The sequence below is a fragment of the Cetorhinus maximus genome, chromosome 12 (assembly GCF_964194155.1).
Source record: "Cetorhinus maximus chromosome 12, sCetMax3.hap1.1, whole genome shotgun sequence".
Lineage (NCBI taxonomy): Eukaryota > Metazoa > Chordata > Chondrichthyes > Lamniformes > Cetorhinidae > Cetorhinus > Cetorhinus maximus.
Genome location: NC_135890.1, coordinates 125,021,090 through 125,044,760, shown reverse-complemented (window position 1 = coordinate 125,044,760; position 23,671 = coordinate 125,021,090). Strand labels below are relative to the sequence as shown.

Below are 23,671 nucleotides of genomic sequence, written 5' to 3'. Positions count from 1 at the left end.
ACATCCACCTGAGAGGAGCAAACACCAACCGGTCGATCACAGAAGCCATTTGTTATGGCCCAGTGGATGGTAAATGCTGAGCTGCTCAAATCCCAGAGACAAACTTCAAACAGCTGGGCCACAACTGCTTTTGCAATTTGTATGTTATTTCGAGACACGTGCCTTGAATCCGGTAGTAATAAGTCCACCGAGCCTTAGAGGGTTTTTACAAACTAAATTAAACATTTGTTAATAGAAGAAATGATTTTAAGCACATACATAGGTCTACAAATTAATACTATGATAACTCCAAGCTCCCCTAATTCATCTAACTCCCAGTTACGCCTCCGTTAAGGCAACAGTAAAAACATAAATAGATTTCAACAGACCGAGGCAAAGCACCCAATACCCTGGACAGGGATATTCACTGTGAGGTTTTTTTTAGCTTCAGTTCCTAACGACACCAACTTGATACCTAGAGGCTGGAGGCTTTTCACACTTGTTAGACCTTAGAATCCCTTCTCCTCTGACACAGGGGCAGAAGTTTTTGCTCGGTGGGTGCTCGCCCGTCCTGCTCCAGTGTGAAATGACGCAGGTTGATGTCGGCCGAGCGTGTGATGTCAATGCGCAGTCATGCGATAGTTTGGGTCGGTGGGTGCGTCCCAGTGCCGGCTCTGGCACACGCCCACCAACAATTAAAAGGCCTGTTACGGCCATTAAGTAATCAATTAACGTAAATTTTTTGCTGTCGGTTGTCGGGCAGGTGAAAAGGCCGAGCAGCCTTTGCATTTTTTTGAAAACCTCACCCAGGGGCGGGACGAGGCTTCCAAAAGCAAATAAAAATAAAATAAAAACTTTTTATTCATTAATAACATGTCCCTGCTCATGTGACAGTCACATGAGGGGACATGTTTTATTCTATTTTCATTTTCTTTATTTTTTTTATATCTCTTCATCTCCCTGAGGCAGCTCTGAGCCTCGGAGATTATGTAACGTTCACTCACGCCCATGCACACAGTTCACGCTTGGCCTGCTCACACTCCACCCTCCCACACAGGCAGCACTCAGCCTGCCTTAACTGGCCTGTCAGTGTGAAATCGCGGTGTGGTGCTGATCGTGGGTGGTGGTTGGTTTCCTGACTACCGTCCAAGGGCAAAATTCTGCCCATAATCCATCTCCTTTTATACAAGTATCTTCCTTCTCAATGCAAGTTCCATTGCTCCAATATGCCTTTGCAACTTTACCTTTTCTCATAATATAAATCTTGCATAGTACTCATATTATCACTAACGTTTGGGGAAAATAAACAGTTTGGCTTAGCCTCTTATGTCTGGGTGTAACACCTTACAATCTCGTTGAAATTCACCACTCTGGTTTATCTAAAAACGCAAATGTTCCTCACGCCTCCACATTCTAAAACTTCAGCCGTCTTTACATATTTAGCATTTCAAACCCAGCTTCCCTTCTGAACATTCAAAATCCCGCCCACCCAGAAACTAACCCAAACCCCACTATTAACCTACCTTACAATAAATCACAATATTATGAAAATTATTATATTTTCATGACACCATTGCAGCTGCTAAACCAACCTCCAGTTTCAACCTGTCCACTTCAGGAAGAAGGAATTCGAGTAACGGGCTCCCGATGAAGGGCGGAATATTCCATCCTGGAGCCTGTGTCCAGGGGCGGGTGGGAATGTCAGCCTGATTCCCACTGGGCAGAGTGACGGATGAACACTCCTCATCATCTGCTCTTTAGCTCATTAATTTTGCAACAGCGAATCTGGGGGCAGGGCAGGCAGGAAGTTGCCCGCCCCACCCTTACCTCAGGGTTGAAGATCCTGTCACCATATTTAAACAGCACCCGGACAGCCATTCACTCAGTGCAGCCCAGGAGCTCCACATTTCTCCTCCAGAGTCTGTGCGGCCTCAGCTTATACTGGGGAAGCTGGCAGAGGTGAGCAGCCACATCCCGGGACATATGACGGCACCTCCGGCATTGCCTCTCGCTCATCTCTAGATAAGTGCTCTACCGGCGATACACCCATGGTCAGGCTGTGGTCGGGCCAATGCTGGCCATTGCAGTGGTCCATGTTCATCAACCTCTGGACCTTCTAGAGGCCTCGCTGCCTCTTGCTCCTCCTGGCCCTGTGCCAACCGGTGATGGGCTCTCCGTCTCCTCACCTGGATGAGAGCCATTATCAAGGCAGGGTTGTCTACAGCCCACATCATCAACATCTCAGTGTGAACGATTTGAAGTGATATATTTAGTGAGCATGTCCTTTACAGGTTTTCCTCCATCTCAAAGTCAGCAGGCTAACGCCAAGCCCTTCACCTGGCCTCCATCTGGACATGGCATCCCCATCCCACCCCCTACCAGGTAAAGGACGTCCTGGAGGACCAGAGATGGGTGTTCCTCCCACTCATACATGACTGTGTGTGGAGACATTGCTCTTTGACCAGGGTGATGAGAGCCGTGTGCGAGAAGCCTCACACAGACACTTTTCCATTTATCTGAACCACCTTCGAGACTCAGTAGAGAGATCATTGACTTGGCAGCATAGAAAGACTAACCATGTGATCCCTTGTCAGCCATGATGATTCACCAGGGAGGACAGAGGTTTGGAGTCACAAGTTGGCTGCCCTCCGCCAGCCGTGCCCCTTGGAGGCATCCACCTCCCTCCCTCCCTCCCTCCCTCCCTCCCTGCCTCTGACTGCAGCCAATGGCACAGAATGAAGAGCAGCTCCACACCTCGCTGGGACCTCGATGTAATGAGAACCATGGGTCGGGAGCTAACCTGCTACCGAGTGCGCTCCACCATAGCGAGAAGAGCACAGCTGAGCATGGTTCTCATTCAGTTGCCTCTTGATTATTAGGGTGTCCCTTTAGTCAGCCATTTGTGCTGACCTTGAACTCCACCCGAAAGGACCCTCCACCCACCTCGAGGGATCTCACTGACTGACTAACCGTGTGCTCAAGGTCTGTTTGGAAAAATGACGTGCGTCACCTTTCAGACTCTCTCCACCACCTTCTACCCTCCACCTACACCCACCAACTACCCCCCATAGACCCACCCAATATCACCATTCCTCTCCTCTCCGTCACCCTTGAACCCTCTCCCATTACCCTGGACCCTACCACGACCCACCTCCACATGCCTTCCCTCCCTCCGAGCCAACACCTGTTCCCAACCCCATGCCCATCCTGACCCTGCCCCCTCCCATTATCCGAGTCACCTTGTCTCACCCCCTCCGTGATCCACCCAATAAAACCTTCACCTACCAGAATCTCACCCTGGACCTGCCACCCAACTGCATCCCACTCCCCTCTCTGACTGTGACTGTTCCCTCCCATCACCAATACCCTGAGTTCTCCCCCCAGGGTCTAACTGTCGACAACACTGACCCCAGCCTCTAAGACACTTTCCCCGAGCCCCCTTCCCTAGACATTCCCCCCTCCGCCCCCAACAAACGTTCCTCACCTTCTCCAGACACTCTCCCCACCCTTCCCCCGTAAGCCTCCCTCCCATGTCCAGCCTTTGCTCCACCCTTCTACCCTACACCCCGCCGCCCCCTCCCCCCCACTTCCAGACTTTGCCTGCCTCCTGTGTCCAGCCTTGGTGCAGCACTTGCTAACGGCACCAAGTGAAGTTATGCGAGGTCCCCAAGACGGTGAAAGCAACATCTACAGGCCTCAAAGTCATGGATGAAGTGAAGCTTGCCATGTGCATGTCAGTTATATACAGCCAGGAAACAGCATTACTATCTGCTGGGGAGAGACTTCATTTGGAGGGGGACTGTCGTTCCAGCAAATTAGTCTTTTCAGGAGCGTTCATGAGATGCACAAGTGGTTCCCGACATAGATCAGCTGGAAACTCAACTCATCTTTAACCCACCATCAAAGTCGGGAGAAAAAAAATCCAAACTAATTTCCCGCCAGCGGGAAACTGACACTTTCCATCAGACCAAACTTAATGCCCCCGCCCGCTACAATTGCCACCACTGGCAGAAGCAGAAAATTCTGCCTAATCGCACAGAGACTGATTTGATATCTCATCTTTAACGCGCTTTTCCTTTTATCTGCATTTTAATCTTTGCATCTGTATTTTTTTAGTTCATAACTTTCACTTTTTACTTAAGTAACTGTCACAATGATGTGACTTGTGCTTGAGTGATATTAATCTGTAATTTCACTGCCTGACCAAACATATACTAAACTGTTTAAAAAGGCCTTTTTAAAGACAAGAAAATACACTGACTAAAGATGGCTGCCACAAGTCACCTGGTATTGCCAGTGAGTAGTTTCTGGAAAGTCCCAGAATGGATTACAATTCAGACCTACCCCGACATCCTCGTGGAATTTCACACCAGACAACGTATAGATTCACTTCAAAAGGATTTATTGAAAAACGTACTGGACCTAACATTTACATTTCTATAAGACTACCTCTCCAGTGGAGACAGAATGTCTGCTGGAACAATGGTTATATGGATAAAAGCAAAATACTGCGGATGCTGGAAATCTAGAACAAAAACAAAAATACCTGGAAGAACTCAGCAGGTCTGACAGAGTCTGCGAAGAGGAACACAGTTAACGTTTCGAGTCCGTATGACTCTTCATCAGAACTAAAAAATATAGAAATGAGATGAAATATAAATTGGTAGAGGGTGGGTGGGACAGGTAGAGCACGATTGGGGGCCAGTGATTGGTGGAGGCCATATGGAGATGTGTCTTCCTATCTCATCAAGATGGATAATGACTCATTCAGGGGGTTAATGGCTGGTACATTACAGAATTTCCTCAGCGCCCCCACCCTCAGCCATGAACATCAGATAAACAAACACCTTCTGAAATCATTATGGGAGAGGGGGGGCTCATGTGACTAAAGTACTAATTTTGAAATCTCTTTAATACAAGCTGCTAGGGGGGAGGCAATGGTATTTTGAATCCCACCACTGTAGATGGTGAAATTTGAATTCAATAAAAATTTGGAATTAAAAGTCTGATGATGACCATGAAACCGCTGTCGATTGTTGTAAAAACCCATCTGGTTCACTGATATCCTTTAGGGAAGGAGATCCTTACCTGGGTCTGGTCCACAGCAATGTGGCTGACTCTGAAATGCCCTCTGCAGAAGAGCAGCAGTAAAATCCTGGCCTGGGAATTAAAAAGGCTGAAGGTGGGCCGGCAGAAGGAGAAGAAGCCCATGAATGGCCCACATCCCATGAATGAATTGAAGAAAAGGCAGAAGCAGTGGGTAGCCTGGAAAAACAGCACCTTCTCTCCTCTCCCAAGCTAAGATCCTCTCTCTTACAGTTTAAAAGTCCAGCACAGTGGATTCCATTCCATTGACCATTAAATGAGTCATTATCCATCTTGATAAGATAGGGAGACACATCTCCAAGTAACCATTGTTTTAGCAGACCTGCCCTCTCCGCAGGAGAGATAGTCTTATAGAAATGTAAATGTTATGTCCAGTACGTTTTTCAGTCAATTATTTTGAATTGCTTCTACACATCCTCAGGTGTGAATCTCCAAACGGGTGCCTGGGCATGTCTGAACCCAGCTGGTGAATTTTCCATCGACAGGAACCTTGGGTGCAAAACTCATCGATTTCTGGAAGAGATGAATTATGGATTAAAAATGAATTGTCTCTGGTTACGTGGGCCTCAACTCAATTCCTGGAATCAAAAGGGAACTTGGAAAAATCCCTTCCACAGCCACAGTGATGCAGCCAAGGATTCATAAACAGTGAAGCCTGAATTTCTTTACCTTTCAGCATTGAACTTTCATTGAGTTAAGAATGTAACTACCTGCAGTTTAACTTGTAAACTCTGCGTGCTTGTGTGTGAATGTGGGTCTCGAAAGTTCAAGAAGCGCGGGTTTACCTATTTCAATATTTTACTATCATTACCTAGGTGGGTTTTTAACTCAATAAAAACTAAACCTGTTTTTTGTTTTAAACCCAAAGAAAGCCAGTCAAACATGTTTCTTTGCAATCAGCACATGAATGGTTAATCACAGGCTTTGAGAAAATTCCTTCATCCTTCCACATTCACAACAAACCGTGCTATGGTCAGATTTGGGGTGGAATTTCCCAGCTCGTCTCCTACCACCCCCCACCACCCCCCACCCCCCGCCCCCGCAGGTTTAATGGCGCCAGGAGGGACAATGCAGTGGGAGTTGAAAAATCGCTTTGCTGTCTGTGTGAAATGATGGTGGGAATGTACACACCAGAGTCTGGTCTGAAGCTGTTTTACATCCCATTGATGGGATGCAGAAGAAGGCCCAACAGGATTCGTTCCCCCATCCGATTTTTTTTGCGCTGTCAGTGGGATATCCCGCGTCCAGACCAACATGGCGTGCACATGTTGAGACTTACCTGAAGAAGGTCTGGGGCAGCCTGTGGAGATCGGAAGATCGAGGCCTCCGGTGATTGTGGGTCCAGGAACATCACGTGCAGCAGTGGGTGGGTGGAGCATCAGCCACGTGGATATTCTCGCTGCAGTTGCTTCCAGGAGGTGGATCTTCACCTTCAACAGTGGGTAGGTTGATGTCCGGGTGCCTTTTAAACATGGTGCAAAATGTGATACCATTATTCAAGAAGTGTTGTAGAGGTAAACCAGGTAATTTCTGGCCAGTGAGTCTAACATCAGTGGTAGAGAAATTATTGGAAAAAATTCTGAGGGACAGGATTAATCTCCATTTGGAGAGGCAGGGATTAATCAGGGATAGTCAACATGGCTTTGTCAGGGAGAGATCATGTCTAATAAATTTGATGTGACTAGTTGTGTAGATGAGGGTAGTGCAGTTGATGTAGTCTACATGGACTTCAGTAAGGCTTTTGACAAGGACCCCCATGGGAGAATGGTCAAGAAGGTAAGAGCCGTAAGACCATAAGACCATAAGACATAGGAGCAGAAATTAGGCCATTCGACCCATTGAGTCTGCTCCGCCATTCAATCATGGCTGATAAGTTTCTCAAACCCATTCTCCCGCCTTCTCCCCATAACCTTTGATCCCCTTACCAATCAAGAACCTATCTATCTCGGCCATGGGATCCAGGGCAATTTGGCAAATTGGATCCAAAATTGGCTTAGTGGCAGGAGGCGGCGGGTGATGGTCGAAGGTTGTTTCTGCGATTGGAAGCCTGTGACAAGTGGTGTATTGCAGGGATTGGTGCTGGGAACCTTGCTGTTTGTAGTGTACATTAATGATTTAGACGTGAATATAGGAGGTATGATCAGTACGCTCGCAGATGATATGAAAATTGTGGTGTTGTAAATATTGAGGAGGAAAGCCTTAGATTACAGGAGGATATGAATGGGCTGGTAAGATGGGCAGAGCAGTGGCAAATGGAATTTAATCCTGAGAAGTGTGAGGTGATGCATTTTGGGAGGACTAACACGGCAATGGAATACACAATGAATGGTAGGACCCTAGGAAGTACAGAGGATCAGAGGGACCTTGGTCTACATGTCCATAGATCCCTGAAGGCAGCGGCACAGGTAGATAAGGTGATTCAGAAGACATATGGGATACTTGCCTTTATTAGCCGTGGCATAGTATACAAGAGCAGGGAGGTTATGTTGGAACTGTATAAAACGCTAGTTAGGCCACAGCTGGAGTACTGTGTGCAGTCCTGGTCACCACAACATAGGAAGGATGTGATTGCACTGGAGGGGGTGCAGAGGAGATTCACCAGGATGTTGCCTGGGCTGGAGTGTTTCAGCTAGAACAGGGACGAATAGAGTTGGAAAGTGAGAGAGGAGAGAGAGAGAGAGAGAAGAAGCTTTTCAAAGAAGAAAGCAAGAACAGGAGATGAGACTTCATCAACTGCGCAGGGAGGTAGAGGCAAGCTGGAGAATAGTACTCCCAAAACGCCAGGGACAGTCCAGAGAGGCTGAAAAGGCAGGAGAAAGCCAGCAGGAATCTGGAGGAGTACAGGGAACTGTGAAAGGTTCAGAAACGCTACAGGGGGCAATCCATGAGGGGTTGGAGTAGCCAAGGAAAAGTTAGTTGGGCCAGGATTTAATGGCTCTGCTTCGTCGTGTCTACCCCCGGCAGATGCAGCGAGGCATTTAAATCCCCATTCAGTATGGCAGGACTATAATATCGCGCCAGGTGGGAGCGGCTGTAAAATCCTGGCCTTGGAGTTAAAAAGGCTGAAGCTTGGCCAGCAGAAGGAAAAGAGGCCCATGAATGGCCGGTAATGGTGAAAAAGGATGAAGGGAGAGAGCCAGTGTCCTGTTTAGCAGACACCTCGAAGGCAGATTAAAATGGGGACTGGGGAAGCTCCCAACTAGACCAAGAAAGAGTGAGGGTGATGCCCCACTCAGTTGAAGAGCCACAGGGAGTACAGCAGGAGCTGAACATCCACTTGGGGGCAGTAGTGTTCCGAGGCATGGAACAGGTTAAACAAAAGAGGGAGACAGGAAAACCTACCCCAAAGCAGACAATACCTGTGGGGATCACGAGGGGGAGTAGCAGTGAAATTCACACACCGTTAACCACGGGTAAGCAAAACGAAACAGACCAAGCTTTAAATCTCAACCAGGAACGTGTTGATGGAAAATTCACTAGATGTGAAATGCCAGACACTAATCCAGAATCCTTACAGGAGGCAAAAATCCAATGACAACCTACTAACGTCCGAGCAATCAGAACTCCCTCCCTAATGGCACTGTGGGGGCACCTACACCACATGGACTGCAGCGGTTCACCACCTTCTCAAGGGCAATTAGGGATGTGCAATATGCTGGCCCAGCCAGCGAAGCCCACATCCCGTGAAAGAATTTTTTAAAATTCGTAAAAGTACCTGGGTTTGAGCTAATAATTTCAAAGGTTATAGAGTCACAGAGTCACAGAGGTCTACAGCACAGAAAAAGGCCCTTCGGCCCATCAAGTCTGCGCCGGTCAAACAAGTACCTAACTATTCTAATCCCATTTTCCAACACTATGCCCATAGCCTTGTATGTCATGGCATCGCAAGTACACATCCAAATACTTCTTAAATGTTATGAGGGTTTCTGCCTCTACCACCCTTTCAGGTAGAGAGTTCCAGATTCCCACCACCCTCTGGGTGAAAGAATTCTTCCTCACATCCCCTCTAAACCTCCTGCCCCGTATCCTGCCCCTTACCTTAAATCTATGCCCCCTGGTTATTGATCCCTCCACCAAGGGGAAAAGTTCCTTCCTGTCTACCCTATCTATGCCCCTCATAATTTTATACACCTCAATCATGTCCCTCCTCAATCTCCTCTGCTTCAGGGAAAATAACCCCAGTCTATCCAATCTCTCCTCATAACTAAAACTCTCCAGTTCAGGCAACATCCTGGTAAATCTCCTCTGAACTCTCTCTCGTGCAATCACAACCTTCCTATAATGCGGATTCCAGAACTGCACACAATACTCTAGCTGTGGCCTAACCAGCGTTTTATACAGTTCCAGCATAACCTCCCTGCTCTTATATTCTATGCCTCGGCTAATAAAGGCAAGTATCCCATATGCCTTCTTAACCACCTTATCTACCTGTCCCTCTACCTTAAGGGACCGGTGGACATGCACACCAAGGTCCCTCTGATCCTCAGAACTTCCCAGGGTCCTACCATTCATTGTGTATTCCCGTGCCTTGTTTGTCCTGCACCAAGAAAATTGTGAAGAGGACATAAGGAGGCTACAAAGTGACATAGATAGATTAAATGATCTGGCAAGTGGAGTAAAATGTGGGCAAATGTGAAATTGTCCATTTTGGCAGGAAGAATAAGAAAGGTTATTATCTAAATGGTGAGAGATTGCAGAGCTCTGAGATTCAAAGGGATCTGGGTGTCCTAGTGCATGAATCACAAAAGGTTAATATGCAGTTACAGCAGGTAATTAGGAAAACTAATAGAATATTATCATTTATTGTTAGGGGAATTGAATATAAAAGGTTATCCTTCAGTTGTACAGGGCAATGGTGAGACCACATCTGGAGTATTGTGTACAGTACTGGTCTCCTTACTTAAAGAAAGATGTAAATGCATTAGAGGCAGTCCAGAGGTTTACTAGACTAATACCAGGAATGGGTGGGTTGTCTAATGAGGAAAGGCTGGGCAGGTTAGGCTTGTATCCACTGGAATTTAGAAGAGTTAGAGGCAACTTAATTGAAACCTTTAAGGTCCAGAGGGGTCTTGACAGGGTGGATGTGGAGAGGATGTTTCCTCTTGTGGGAGAATCTAGAACTAGGGGTCACTGTTTAAAAATGAGGGCTAGCTCATTTAAGACAGAGATGAGGAGAAATGTTTTCGCTCAGAGGGTTGTGAGTATTTGGATGCTGAGATAGATGTGTGGAGTAACGAGAAAGGACAAAATCAGGAATCAGCACATCAGGGACCAGTGAAGATTGTGGAAATGTCAAAGAAAGTAGCCAAGAAGCGATTGAAATGATATGGTCATCTATTGAGGAGAGAGGGAATGTGGTGAGGTGAGATGGGACTGTGAGGAAGAAGACGAAGAGGATGGCCTAAGACAAGATGGAAAGATGTGGTGGTGAGAGACTTAAACACAGGCAGATTGGAAGAGGAATGGGCAACAGGAGACAGAAGATGATGGAGAAGGGTGATCAAGCAGCATTATAGCAATCCCAAGTAAAATGAAATAAACCAAAAGAAGAAGAAAAGGAATAAGAAGAAGAGATCCATTATTCGATACAAAGCAACTAATCACCCTTGTGCATTCCCTTAGCACCTGACTTATGGTGCCTAGTGCTCCAATGAGACATTGGCCACCAGCTGCTGCATTGTGGCTAGTTCCTCTGATGCTCTTATAGATTGGCCATCATTTCCATATGGAAGAACTGGGTCCAAGCTGTGTGCAAAGCCTTGTGGCAACATGGATCTGGGCTCCTCCAATTTCCTTGACAGTACTACTCCAGTGACTGCAGCATGGCTGGTGAAAGGCTGCTGACTTTCACTGGAGGACACTGGAGATGACCTTGCAGGACACCCTCGATCAGCTCTGGGTTTTGAGGGTCCAGCTTCAGACTGCATCACCTCGACATGGACGGCAGCAGTTTGGGCTTGCTGGCTTTCAGGCAACAGCAAGGGCAATGGAAGTGGTGGGAGCACAAATGCTGTCATCCTGAAAGAGGACAGCAGGTTCATTCTCCATGGAGCCACTGCTACACCCGAGGGTGACCCCTCAACAATTCTATTGATTCACGGGAGGACAGATTGCTGGACTGGGGAGAGAAGCTGTATGTCCCTTTGAGCACTGAGATCCTACAGCCATGATGACAGCAGTCTGAACCTGCCTGGCAACAATCTGAGATCTCATCACCTTAGTCTGAGCTTCCACTGCAGAAGTCAGGCATCAGGCAGATGTTGCTTCTGCTGCAATGGAAACTGAGGCATTGACCACCAGCTGCTGCATTGTGGCTGCTTCCTCAGGCGCTCTTATAGATTGGCCATCGTTTCCATATGGAAGAACTGGGTCCAAGCTGTGTGCAAAGCCTTGGGGCCACATGGATGTGGGCTGGGTAGGCTCTCAGGCAGCCTGTTCCGAGAATCTCTGTGTCCACGCCCAGCAGCTTTTTCTGTAGGTTGTCCCATCCAAGTTCTCATCTCAGTCAGCTCCAGGGGAACCTCCTCTGCAGGCCCAGCACCTGGGGAGTGGGACAAACTCTATCCCGTCCCTCTGCCCTGGTCCATGTGCCCAGTGACCCACATGGTAAACCTGCCCTCGGGATAACTCCGAGAGTGGGCATGGTCCCCATCATCTGAGCTGGTGGCTCCTGGTGTCAGATCCAGAGACAACATTGCTGGGGGCGGGGCTGGAGGCCTGGGGGCGGGGCTGGAGCTGGGGGGCGGGGCTGGAGCTGGGGGGCGGGGCTGGAGACCTGGGGGCGGGCTGGAGCTGGGGGGCGGGGCTCGAGGTCTGGAGCGGGGCTGGGAGTCTGGGGCTCTGCTGGACTGCACGGGGCTGGAGCTGTGGGGGCGGGGCTGGAGGTATGGGGGCGGGGCTGCAGGTGTGGGGGCGGGGCTGATGGACTGCACAGGGCTGGAGCTGTGGGGGCGGGGCTGGAGGCCTGGGGGCGGGCTGGAGCTGGGAGGGCGGGGCTCGAGGTCTGGAGCGGGGCTGGGAGTCTGGGGCTCTGCTGGACACCACGGGGCTGGAGCTGTGGGGACGGGGCTGGAGGTATGGGGGCGGGGCTGGAGGTATGGGGGCGGGGCTGGAGATATGGGGCGGGGCTGGAGGACTCCGTAGAGCTGGAGGTGTGGGGGCGGGACTGGAGGACTTCGCAGGGCTGGAGGTGTGGGAGCGGGGCTGGAGGACTACGCAGGGCTGCTGGTGTGGGGGCGGGGCTGGAGGACTACGCAGGGCTGCAGGTGTGGGGGCGGGGCTGGAGGACTTCGCAGGGCTGGAGGTGTGGGGGCGGGGCTGGAGGACTTCGCAGGGCTGGAGGTGTGGGGGCGGGGCTGGAGGACTGCACGGTGTGGCGGTCTGGGGGCGGGGCTATTTCTGCGTGACTGGGCGCGCGGCCGTTTCCATGGAGCCGGTTTAGCGGCTCAGAGCGGCAGGACAATCAAAACAAGCGGAAAGAGAGCGGGTAAATACCGGGGGTAAAGCGGGTAAATATCGGTGGGGGGGGGGGTGATGCTGTGTGAGCGGAGCTGGAGCAGGGTCTGGGTCAGACCGGGAGAGAGAGCGGGGCCCGGGGCTCTGGATCCCCGCATTGCGGGTGCGGACTCGGGGCCGCGGCCTCGCCCTTTACCGGGGACCGGGTGAGCGAGAGCGGCCAGGGGGGGTGGGGAATAAACCACCTCCCCCTCCCTTCCCCAGCCCCGGGGGGCTTCTGTGTGAATGGGGGAGGGCTTTATATGAAGAGAGCTATATGGGCTGTATATGGTGAGGGGGTATATATATATGTATACGGAGGGGGTATATATGGTGATGGGGATATGTATACGGAGGGGGTATATATGGTGATGGGGATATATATATGGAGGGGGTATATATGGTGATGGGGATATGTATATGGAGGGGGTATATATGGTGATGGAGATATGTATATGTATACGGAGGGGGTATATATGGTGATGGGGATATGTATATGTATACGGAGGGGGTATATATGGTGATGGGGATATGTATACGGAGGGGGTATATATGGTGAGCGGGGTATATATGGTGAGCATGGTATATATGGTGATGGGGATGTATATGGAGGGAGTATATATGGTGATGGGGATATGTATATGGAGGGAGTATATATGGTGATATATATGTATACGGAGGGGGTATATATGGTGAGCGGGGTATATATGGTGAGCGGGGTATACAGGAATTCCCCCTTTCAGGTTACATCCATTTGGCTGATCCCAATTTGAAGTTTTCTAGTGTGTCGAGTCGAAGGAAAGCTGATGGTGCTGATGAACTGTGAATTCAGTTGCTAATTTATAGGAATATTGTCCCCTTGCTGACTATGCATGCAAGCGGCTGGAATTACATTCTCCGTTTCAACCACTTTGCTTTAACAGTGTAAATGGGTGCCAGGCTCCTGGATGCAAAGACGCATCAAGGTCAGAGTTAGTCACTTAGGATCTGGGTAAACCTGGTAAGCTGTCTCCTTTATTGCTGCTGTTTGCAGCATTGTCCTGGCTTCTGTGACATTCTGCTGTGAATGCCAGAAGCTTCAGGATTAATTGGTTTCAATCTAGGCAAAATTTTTATTTATTCGCTCAGGGACCGGCATTTATTGCTCATCCCTAATTGACCCTGCACCTGCAATGGTGGTGGTGCATCTTCAACCACTGCAATCCATGTGGTGGTTACACCCAGTGTTGTTAGGACGGGAGTTCCAGGACCTTGATCCAATGACAGTCAAGTCCGGGTGGTGTGTGGCTTGGAGGGAAACCTGCAGGCAGTGGTGTTCCCGTGCATCCCGGGTAATGCTCTGGGAACCCGGATTCGAATCCCATCACCGCAGATGCTGAAGTTTGAATTAAAAAAAAGTTCTGGAATTAAAAGTCTAATGATGACCATGAAACCATTGTCGATTGTCATAAAAACCCATCTGGTTCACTAATGTCCTTTAGGGAAGGGAATTTGCCACCCTCACCTGGTCTGGCCTACGTGTGACTCTTAAATGCCCACTGCAATGGCTGAGCAAGCCACTCAGTTGTAACAAACCACTAAAAGGCCAATAATAGGAATGAAACCGGACTGAACACCCGACATTGACCTAGGGACCGGAACTGACAACGGCAAACCCAACCCTGTCGACCCTGCAAACTCCTCCTTACTAACATCTGGGGGCTTGTGCCAAAATTGGGAGAGCTGTCTCACAGACTAGTCAAATAACAGCCTGACATAGTCATACCACAGAGTCGTACCTCACAGATCATGTCCCAGACCCATCAATACCAACCCAGGGTATGTCCTGTCTCACCAGGAGAACAGACCCACCAGAGGTGACGGCACAGTGGTATACAGTCGGGAGGGAGTTGCCCTGGGAGCCCTCATGGCATTAGGTCAAACATGGGCAAGGAAACCTCCTGCTGATTAACATGTACTGCTGCTCCTCAGCTAATGAATCAGTGCTTCCCCCATGTTGAACACTTGGAGGAAGCACTGAGGGTGGTAAGAGTGCAGAATGTACTCTGGGTGGGGGACTTCAATGTCCATTACCGAGAGTGGCTTGGTAGCACCACTACTGAGCGAGCTGGCTGAGTCCTAAAGGACTGGGTCTGCAGCAGGTGGTGAGGGAACCAACAAGAGGGAAAAACAGACTTGACCCCATCCTCACCAACCTGCCTGCCGCTGTTGCATCTGTCCATAACGGTGGTGGTAGGAGTGACAACCACACAGTCCTTGTGGAGATGTCTTGACATTGAGGATACTCTCCATCATATTGTGTGGCACTACCACTGTGCTAAATGGGATAGACTTTGAACAGATCTAGTAACTCAAGACTGGGCATCCATGTGGCGCTGTGGGCCATCAGCAGCAGCAGATATGTACTCAACCACAATCTGTAACCTTGTGGCCCGGCATATCCCCCCCTCTACCATTACCAGGGGATCAACCCTGGTTCAATGAAGAGTGCAGGAGGGTATGCCAGGAGCTACACCAGGCATACCCAAAAATGAGGTGTCAACCTAGTAAAGCTACAACTCAGGACTAATTGCGTGCCAAACAGCGTAAGCAGCAAGTGATTGACAGAGCTAAGCGATCCCACAATCAATGGATCAGATCTAAACTCTGCAGTCCTTCCACATCCAGTCATGACTGGTGATGGACAATTAAACAACTCACTGGAAGAGGAGGCTCTACAAATATTCCCATCCTCGATGATGTAGGAGCCCAGCACATCAGTGCAAAAGATAAGGCTGAACATTTGCTACAATCTTCAGCCAGAAGTGCCGAGTGGATGATCCATCTCAGCCTCCTCCAGAGGTCCCCAGCATCAGCAATGCCAGTCTACAGCCAATTCGATTCACTCAATGTGCTATAACAAAACAGCTGGAGGCACTGGATACTGCAAAGGCTATGGGCCCTGACAATATTCCAACAATAGCACTGAAGACCTGTGCTCCGGAACTTGCCATGCCCCTAGCCAAGTTCCAGTACAGCTACAACACTGGCATCTACCCAGCAATGTGGAAAATTGCCCATGTATGTCCTGTACACAAAAACCAGGACTAATCCAACCCGGCCAATTACCACCCATCATCAGTCCGCTCTCGATGCAGTAAAGTGATGGAAGGGGTCATCAACAGTGCTATCAAGCGGCACTTGCTTAGCAATAACCTGCTCACTGACGCCCAGTTTGGTTTCTGCCAGGGCCACTCAGCTCCTAACCTAGTTATAGTCTTGGTTCAAACATGGACAAAAGAGCTGAACTCCTGAGGTGAGAGTGACTGCCCTTGACATCAAGGCTGCATTTGACCGAGTGTGGCATCAAGGAGCCCTAGCAAAACTGGAGTCAGTGAGAATCGGGGGGAAACTCTCTGCTGGTTGGAATCATACCTAGCGCAAAGGAAGATGGTTGTGGTTGTTGGAGGTCAGTCACCTCAGCTCCAGGACATCGCTGCAGGAGTTCCTCAGGTTAGTGTCCTAGGCCCAACCATCTTCAGCTGCTTCATCAATGACCTTCCTTCCATCATAAGGTCAGAAGTGGCGACGGTCACTGAAGATTGCACAATGTTCAGCATCATTTGCGACGACTCAGATACGTCCATGGAAGCAGTCCATGTCCAAAATGCAGCAAGACCTGAACAATATCACAGGCTGACAAGTGGCAAGTAACATTCGCGCCACACAAGTGCCAGGCAATGACCATCTCCTTGATGTCACAATTGGTCAAATGCTGCCTTGATGTCAAGGGCAGTCACTCTCATTTCACCTAACCTGACACTGGTTTCAATGCCCTGGCATTGCCCTCCACCTATCATTTAAATGCCCTAAACTTGAGCTCATCCAAAACTCTGCTGCCTACATCTTAACTCGTTTTGTTCTATTTACCTATAATCATCTGTGCTCTTTGACTGAACCAGGAGCCAATGCAGGCCATTCAGCCCATCTTAGCTTATTTATGCCCAACTCCTTGTTATAGCATCCAAAACCTAAAGTAGGTTCTTGAATAATTGCTGAGTTTTTGCCTCCACTGTTTAATCCAGGTATCAGTTCCATATATCAATCACTTCTGTGGTCATGAGCTGCCTAATTTCTGTCGTAGATTTGTGTTGTACGAGTCTGTCCCCAGTCCCTCAGAGAATCTTCTTTGTAATTGAAGTCCTTCCCCTGTATTTGTCTCCCATTCTCAGCATGCAGTTTTGCTCCATGTCCCCCTGTTCAGGCAGCCAAGGTGCTCATTCCTGTTTTCAAATCTCTCCCCCATCATACTTGAGCAAATCTCCATGTTTGATATCTCACACCCTTCATTCCTCTCTCTTTGGATTAATTATTGTCTTCTCCAGCACATGAGTGGGACTAATCTGTCAACACTCAATCTCTCACACTTTCAAACTCTCTTCCAAAGCTACCTTTGTATTTAACCAGAAAATCTTTCCAATAACCTTTTGTGTTGACAAAACTTTTGCCTCCCCATCTAAATGTCTTCACTTCCTGCCTGGCATCTATAACCTCTTCATAGTATTACCGTTGCAAGATCCTCCAAATCCGGCGGCAAGAAAAGCAGTCCAACAGCAGCGTCCTCTCCCAAGCCAACATGCCCAACATAGTGACGTTAATCACTCAAAACCACCAGCGCTGAGGAGGACATGTTGATCCTATGCCTGACACCAGACTCCCGAAACAACTGCTCTACTTGGAACTTGGTCATGACAGGAGACTCCCTGGAGAACAGCAGAAACACTTTAGGGATGTCCTCAAAGCATCCATGAAGAGGTCAAACATCCCCGTTGACTCATGGGAGTTCCTGGCTTGTGACCGACCAAAATGGAGAAGGTTTGTTCAGGAAGGCACCGAACACATCCAGAGATTTTGCTGGGAGCACACACAAGCAAACAAGGCATCGGAGGGAGCGCACAAACCTCCAAACAACTCATCCACCTGACCCTTCAAACCTCACCTGGCGTAACCTGCAGATCACATGTTGGATTTAACAGCCATCTCAGAACCCATCAAACCGCAGTGGAAGCAAGTCATCCTCAACCCTGAGGGACTGACTAAGAAGAAGTTGGCATTGTAGCAGAATGCCTGTGTCTGTGTGTTGTGTGAGCAACATATCAACGTAGGTATAGAATCATAGAATGCTGCAGCAACAGAAAGAGGCCTTTCAACCTCAACAGTCTCTCTGTTGGCTCTTTGAAAGATGTGTGCAGTTAGTCCCACTTTCCTATTCTTTCTCCTTGGCCGTGCAAATAGGTTGTTTGGTGGCTGGTGTTTTCATTGGCTTGGAGGCTAGAGTTGCATTACTTCATATATGTTCTGTGTTGTAATGCAATACTGCCAGGCTCAAATTAGTGTTAATCCCAGTGTTGTAATGCAGTACTGCCCGACTGCAATTGGTGTTAATCCCAGTGTTGTAATGCAGTACTGCCCGACTGCAATTGGTGTTAATCCCAGTGTTGTAATGCAGTACTGCCCGACTGCAATTGGTGTTAATCCCAGTGTTGTAATGCAGTACTGCCCGACTGCAATTGGTGTTAATCCCAGTGTTGTAATGCAGTACTGCCCGACTGCAATTGGTGTTAATCCCAGTGTTGTAATGCAGTACTGCCCGACTGAAATTGGTGTTAATCCCAGTGTTGTAATGCAGTACTGCCCGACTGCAATTGATGTTAATCCCAGTGTTGTAATGCAGTACTGCCCGACTGCAATTGGTGTTAATCCCAGTGTTGTAATGCAGTACTGCCCGACCGCAATTGGTGTTAATCCCAGTGTTGTAATGCAGTACTGCCCGACCGCAATTGGTGTTAATCCCAGTGTTGTAATGCAGTACTGCCCGACCGCAATTGGTGTTAATCCCAGTGTTGTAATGCAGTACTGCCCGACCGCAATTGGTGTTAATCCCAGTGTTGTAATGCAGTACTGCCCGACCGCAATTGGTGTTAATCCCAGTGTTGTAATGCAGTACTGCCCGACCGCAATTGGTGTTAATCCCAGTGTTGTAATGCAGTACTGCCCGACCGCAGTTGGTGTTAATCCCAGTGTTGTAATGCAGTACTGCCCGACCGCAATTGGTGTTAATCCCAGTGTTGTAATGCAGTACTGCCCGACCGCAATTGGTGTTAATCCCAGTGTTGTAATGCAGTACTGCCCGACCGCAATTGGTGTTAATCCCAGTGTTGTAATGCAGTACTGCCCGACCGCAATTGGTGTTAATCCCAGTGTTGTAATGCAGTACTGCCCGACCGCAATTGGTGTTGATCCCAGTGTTGTAATGCAGTACTGCCCGACCGCAATTGGTGTTGATCCCAGTGTTGTAATGCAGTACTGCCCGACTGCAATTGGTGTTAATCCCAGTGTTGTAATGCAGTACTGCCCGACCGCAATTGGTGTTGATCCCAGTGTTGTAATGCGGTACTGCCCGACCGCAATTGGTGTTAATCCCAGTGTTGTAATGCAGTACTGCCCGACCGCAATTGGTGTTGATCCCAGTGTTGTAATGCAGTACTGCCCGACTGCAATTGGTGTTAATCCCAGTGTTGTAATGCAGTACTGCCCGACCGCAATTGGTGTTAATCCCAGTGTTGTAATGCAGTACTGCCCGACCGCAATTGGTGTTAATCCCAGTGTTGTAATGCAGTACTGCCCGACCGCAATTGGTGTTAATCCCAGTGTTGTAATGCAGTACTGCCCGACTGCAATTGGTGTTAATCCCTTTTTAAAAAAATGTATTTGGAGTTGAGTCATAAAGCAGTCCTAAACTGTTCACCTCTTAACTTCAATGTAATAATGATTCACCATGGCAACTGATAATGAGGTGCAATAAAATAAGCAGATGTGTTGGTGGTGCTGTGAGTTTGCTTACTGAGAATTCAGAAGTGGAGGCGTGTGATTTCAGGTGTACTGAATGACCCTCGTTCCATTTTGTAGAAGTGCTGTCTGCATGGTAAAATGGGGTGGTGAGAGAGGTCAGAGTTTGGGGTGAGAATGCTTACAGACGAGATTGAAAACCTTGCAGGAAAGAACACATTGAATCAGTGTGACCTTTTGAGCTGTGTGTAGCTGCAGCTCCATTCATTATTTAGCATATTGATATTTGCCATGGAGCTGTGTTGCTGCAAAGCTGTCTGGCAATGAGGTTATCACACGGTTCTCACTGTGAGTTCAGGCTAAAGCATAACGTTTTAGGTATAGATCCTGAAAACACTGGAACTGGCTTGTAAATGAGCTTGTCTTATAGAAGCTGCTCTGGCTGAATTGCGCCTTTAAATTGAGTTTGAGAATTGCCAGAGATATTGTTCCCCTTGCTAACTGACAACTTGATGTTCACATTCTGCTGATCTGTTCAGCAGATGCTACACTGCTGGTCACTTGCTCAGTTACTGCATGATATTCAATTAGAAATCATTTTGTTGAGCAGTTTTGATGGTCATTAATAATCATCTTACTTATATTTTGAATAATTTTATTCCATGTAAAGTATTTAATTACTTGCATTTTTTTAAAATTAAATTTGTATTATATTTTTAAACCAGCACAGAACCAGGTCACGCCAGCCAATTGAAATGATGCCCTTCCCAATTGTAGTATTAGTTTCCAGCTTCTCATTGGCTAACGAGGATAACACAACCTATTAAATCTTACTGCTACTTCCTAGTCTCTGACATATTCTCCCCCATTGTACGGTTCATCTTGTTTGGTGTTGCTTACCAATTTTAAATATAATCACTTTATTATGCATTGCCCTTTCATTATCAAGAAGTATCTAGATATTTTCAGTTTTTGTTTCAGATTTCCAACATCCACAGTAGTTTGTTTCGGTCAGCATGTTGAGTTGTCTTTATGTCACATTCTCTGTAAATGTTATCCTTTGTTTAATGCTGATGTGTTAGGATTATCCCTGTTAGAACGCACTATGTCAACATTTGCACATCACGCTGTAATTGCAGACCAGTAGATACTAGCTCCACTATTGCCCACACCTATGTCTCCCAGCTCTTTGCTCCATTGCCTATATCCCATACAGAACATCAACTTAATGAATTAAGTTTTTTAAAAAATATATGTTAAAATGTCTCTCCCAACTCCATCCATGTAAGATATCTGCCACTTCACATGGCCTCGTGTCCTCATCTCCCACTCATACAGGATATGCGGCAGAGAAACAGGCCATTCGGCCCAACCAGTCCATGTCAGTGTTTATGCTCCTCGAGGCTCCTCCCATCTTTCTTCATCTAAATCTATCATTGTAACACCTATGTCTTTCTCCCTCATATGCCTGTCTAACTTCCCCTTAAATAAATCCATACCATTCGCTTTGACCACTAGCTGACCACATTCTTACCATTCTTTGGGTAAAGAAATTTCTTCTGATTTCCCTATTCCTGAGATGCCAGTTATGTGTATGCGGTCCACGCACCTCCCCCCGGCAACACCTCACTCCTCTGTGTAAACGTGCTTCCTATTCCACATTACATTGGCCACTGAGGGGCCCAGCCTGAGATGCCTGCTCCGGCCCACTAATTCCTGCCTCCTGGAAACTAAGCTCTTTCTCATGTAATGTTCCCTCAGCCTCTCCTCCCCCCATGGCCATTGGTGATACAAATATCTACTTCTTACAGCTTCCCCAACTCCGCTTCATCCAGGTGATGACAGCGAGTTTGTACTTTGGAAACATGCATAGCTGCTATAGTGGTGCAGCTGAACTGAACTAGCTGGGTCTGTAAGGAGAACGGTGCATTCATTGTCATGTCACCAATAAGACAAAACAAGCACTCTCACCTCTTATCAGAATGTTGTGGGAACCCGATCCAATCCAAGACTTGAGCACACAAATCAAGGTAGACATCTCTGGTGGAGTACTGAGGGAGCGCCGCACTGTCGGAGGGTCGGTGCCGTGGGAGCGCCGCACTGTCGGAGGGTCAGTACTGAGGGAGCGCCGCACTGTCGGAGGGTCAGTACTGAGGGAGCGCCGCACTGTCGGAGGGTCAGTACTGAGGGAGCGCCGCACTGTCGGAGGGTCAGTACTGAGGGAGCGCCGCACTGTCGGAGAGTCAGTACTGAGGGAGTGCTGCACTGTCGGAGGGTCAGTACTGAAGAAGCACCGCACTGTCGGAGGGTCGGTGCTGTGGGAGCACCGCACTGTGGAAGGGTCAGTGCTGAGGGAGTGCCGCACTGTGGGAGGGTCAGTGCTGAGGGAGTGCCACACTGTGGGAGGGTTGGGGCGAAGAGAGCGCCGCACCCTCAAAGGATCAGGGCGGAGGGAGCGCCGCACTGTCGGAGGGTCGGGGTGGAGGGAGCGCCGCACTGTCGGAGGGTCGGGGTGGAGGGAGCGCCGCACTGTGGGAGGGTCAGTGCTGAGGGAGTGCCACACTGTTGGAGGGTCGGTGCTGAGGGAGAGCCGCACTGTGGGAGGGTCAGTACTGAGGGAGTGCAGCACTGTGGGAGGGTCAGTGCTGAGGGAGCGCCGCACTGTGGGAGGGTCAGTGCTGAGGGAGTGCCGCACTGTCAGAGGGTCAGTGCTGAGGGAGTGCCGCACTGTCAGAGGGTCAGTGCTGAGGGAGCGCCGCGCTGTGGGAGGGTCAGTGCTGAGGGAGCGCCACACTGTGGGAAGGTTGGGGCGAAGAGAGCGCCGCACTGTGGGAGGGTCAGTGCTGAGGGAGTGCCACACTGTGGGAGGGTTGGGGCGAAGAGAGCGCCGCACCCTCGAAGGATCAGGGTGGAGGGAGCGCCGCACTGTCGGAGGGTCAGTGCTGAGGGAGCATCGCGCTGTGGGAGGGTCAGTACTGAGGGAGTGCCGCACTGTCGGAGGGTCGGGGTGGAGGGAGCGTCCTTCAGTCGGCGGTCAGTACTGAGGGAATGCTGCACTGTCGGATGTGCTGTTGGACAAGTCTTTAAATGTGGCCCCCTCTGCGCACTCAGATAAATGTAAAAAATTCCATGGTGCTATTTTGTAGAACTGGAGTTATCCCCGGTGTTTTGGCCAAAATTAATCAACATCACCAAAACAGCATATCGCATTGCTGTTTGAGAGAGCATTCTGTGCATAAATTGGCTGCTATGTATCCTGCATTACAACAGTGACTAGAGTTCAAAATAGCATTTCATTAGCTGTAAAGTACTTTGGGAGGTCCTGTGGTTGTGAAAGGTGCTGGATGAATTTAAGTGTGTCTTTTTATTAATCTTGTATGAAACATGAACCCTTCCTCTCTCAGTTTGAGTTGAGCAGTGCACCTTTTCCCTGGAATTTATTTTGTCTAGTTTAACAAGCATCAGTTGGCCGGGGTATTGTGATGTTGCCTTTCTGTGACCTCATTCCATACCACAGTGACATCAGTGCTATGGACCAATGGTAGGAGACTTTTCAGTGACATTCCATGGGCTGATCGCATGCAGGTTTAATATAAAATTAAAACTGCCATTAGTGAAAAGTGTGGCACTCGGAGCCCTTGTGATTCCTATTGGCCAATGAGAGTTGCTGGTAATATATATTAATAGACCCTATGGAAGCAAGCCATGTTCATTTGAATGTGTACTCAGTAGCAGAACGACAGCCAGACTCCAAGCAGCTGTGATCTAGAGGTGATGACTCTCTTCATTTTCTCTCCTCACCATATTCAGTTGTAAAAGTGTCTGTCTCTTATTTTTGGTGTAATTGGGAGCTTCAAAGCATCTCGGTGTCCTTGTTTCAGCAACTCCAAACATCAGGTCTTCTGAATCCTTTTATTTTTTGGCTGTTGCACGTGATATGGTTCAGACAGATGTTCAGAAATTCCAGACCTTAGAGCAAGCTGACCTAAATTCATGATGAAATATCATTCCAGTAAATGCAGCAATCAAAACCTCTCCTTTGTTTCCAGATCATCTGCAGCACCTGTACCATGTGCAATCGAAAGATGTTTTAAAATAGAAAGCAGTTAATGCCTGGGTCTAGTTACAAAGCACTAATTCAATTTGAATCATTCTAAATGTCTTCCTGAATAATTAGAGTGAAACTCGAGGGCTTTTAAAGTATCATCAAAAACCCAAGTACAAAGCAGTCTTGCGATTCTCCTTGACGTCTTTTATTTTTAAA

At 48.5% G+C, this 23,671-nt stretch overlaps 2 protein-coding genes across 3 annotated transcripts in view; both read left to right on the top strand.

Moving 5' to 3' along the window:
* The window catches only part of eif2b1 (eukaryotic translation initiation factor 2B, subunit 1 alpha), a 1,065,098-nt gene that overhangs the window by 485,545 nt on the left and 555,882 nt on the right, over positions 1–23,671 (top strand). The gene's annotated exons all lie outside the window — the stretch shown is intronic.
* ccdc92 (coiled-coil domain containing 92) overlaps positions 12,459–23,671 on the top strand; it is a 45,226-nt gene continuing 34,013 nt past the window's right edge. Inside the window, exon 1 of one of the 2 annotated variants that reach the window (XM_078554608.1) lies at positions 12,459–12,571. The gene's annotated coding sequence lies outside the window, so the exon portion shown is untranslated. Of the gene's footprint in view, positions 12,572–23,117; positions 23,179–23,671 lie in introns of those variants that run through there. The other variant, XM_078554609.1, reaches the window with a different exon arrangement.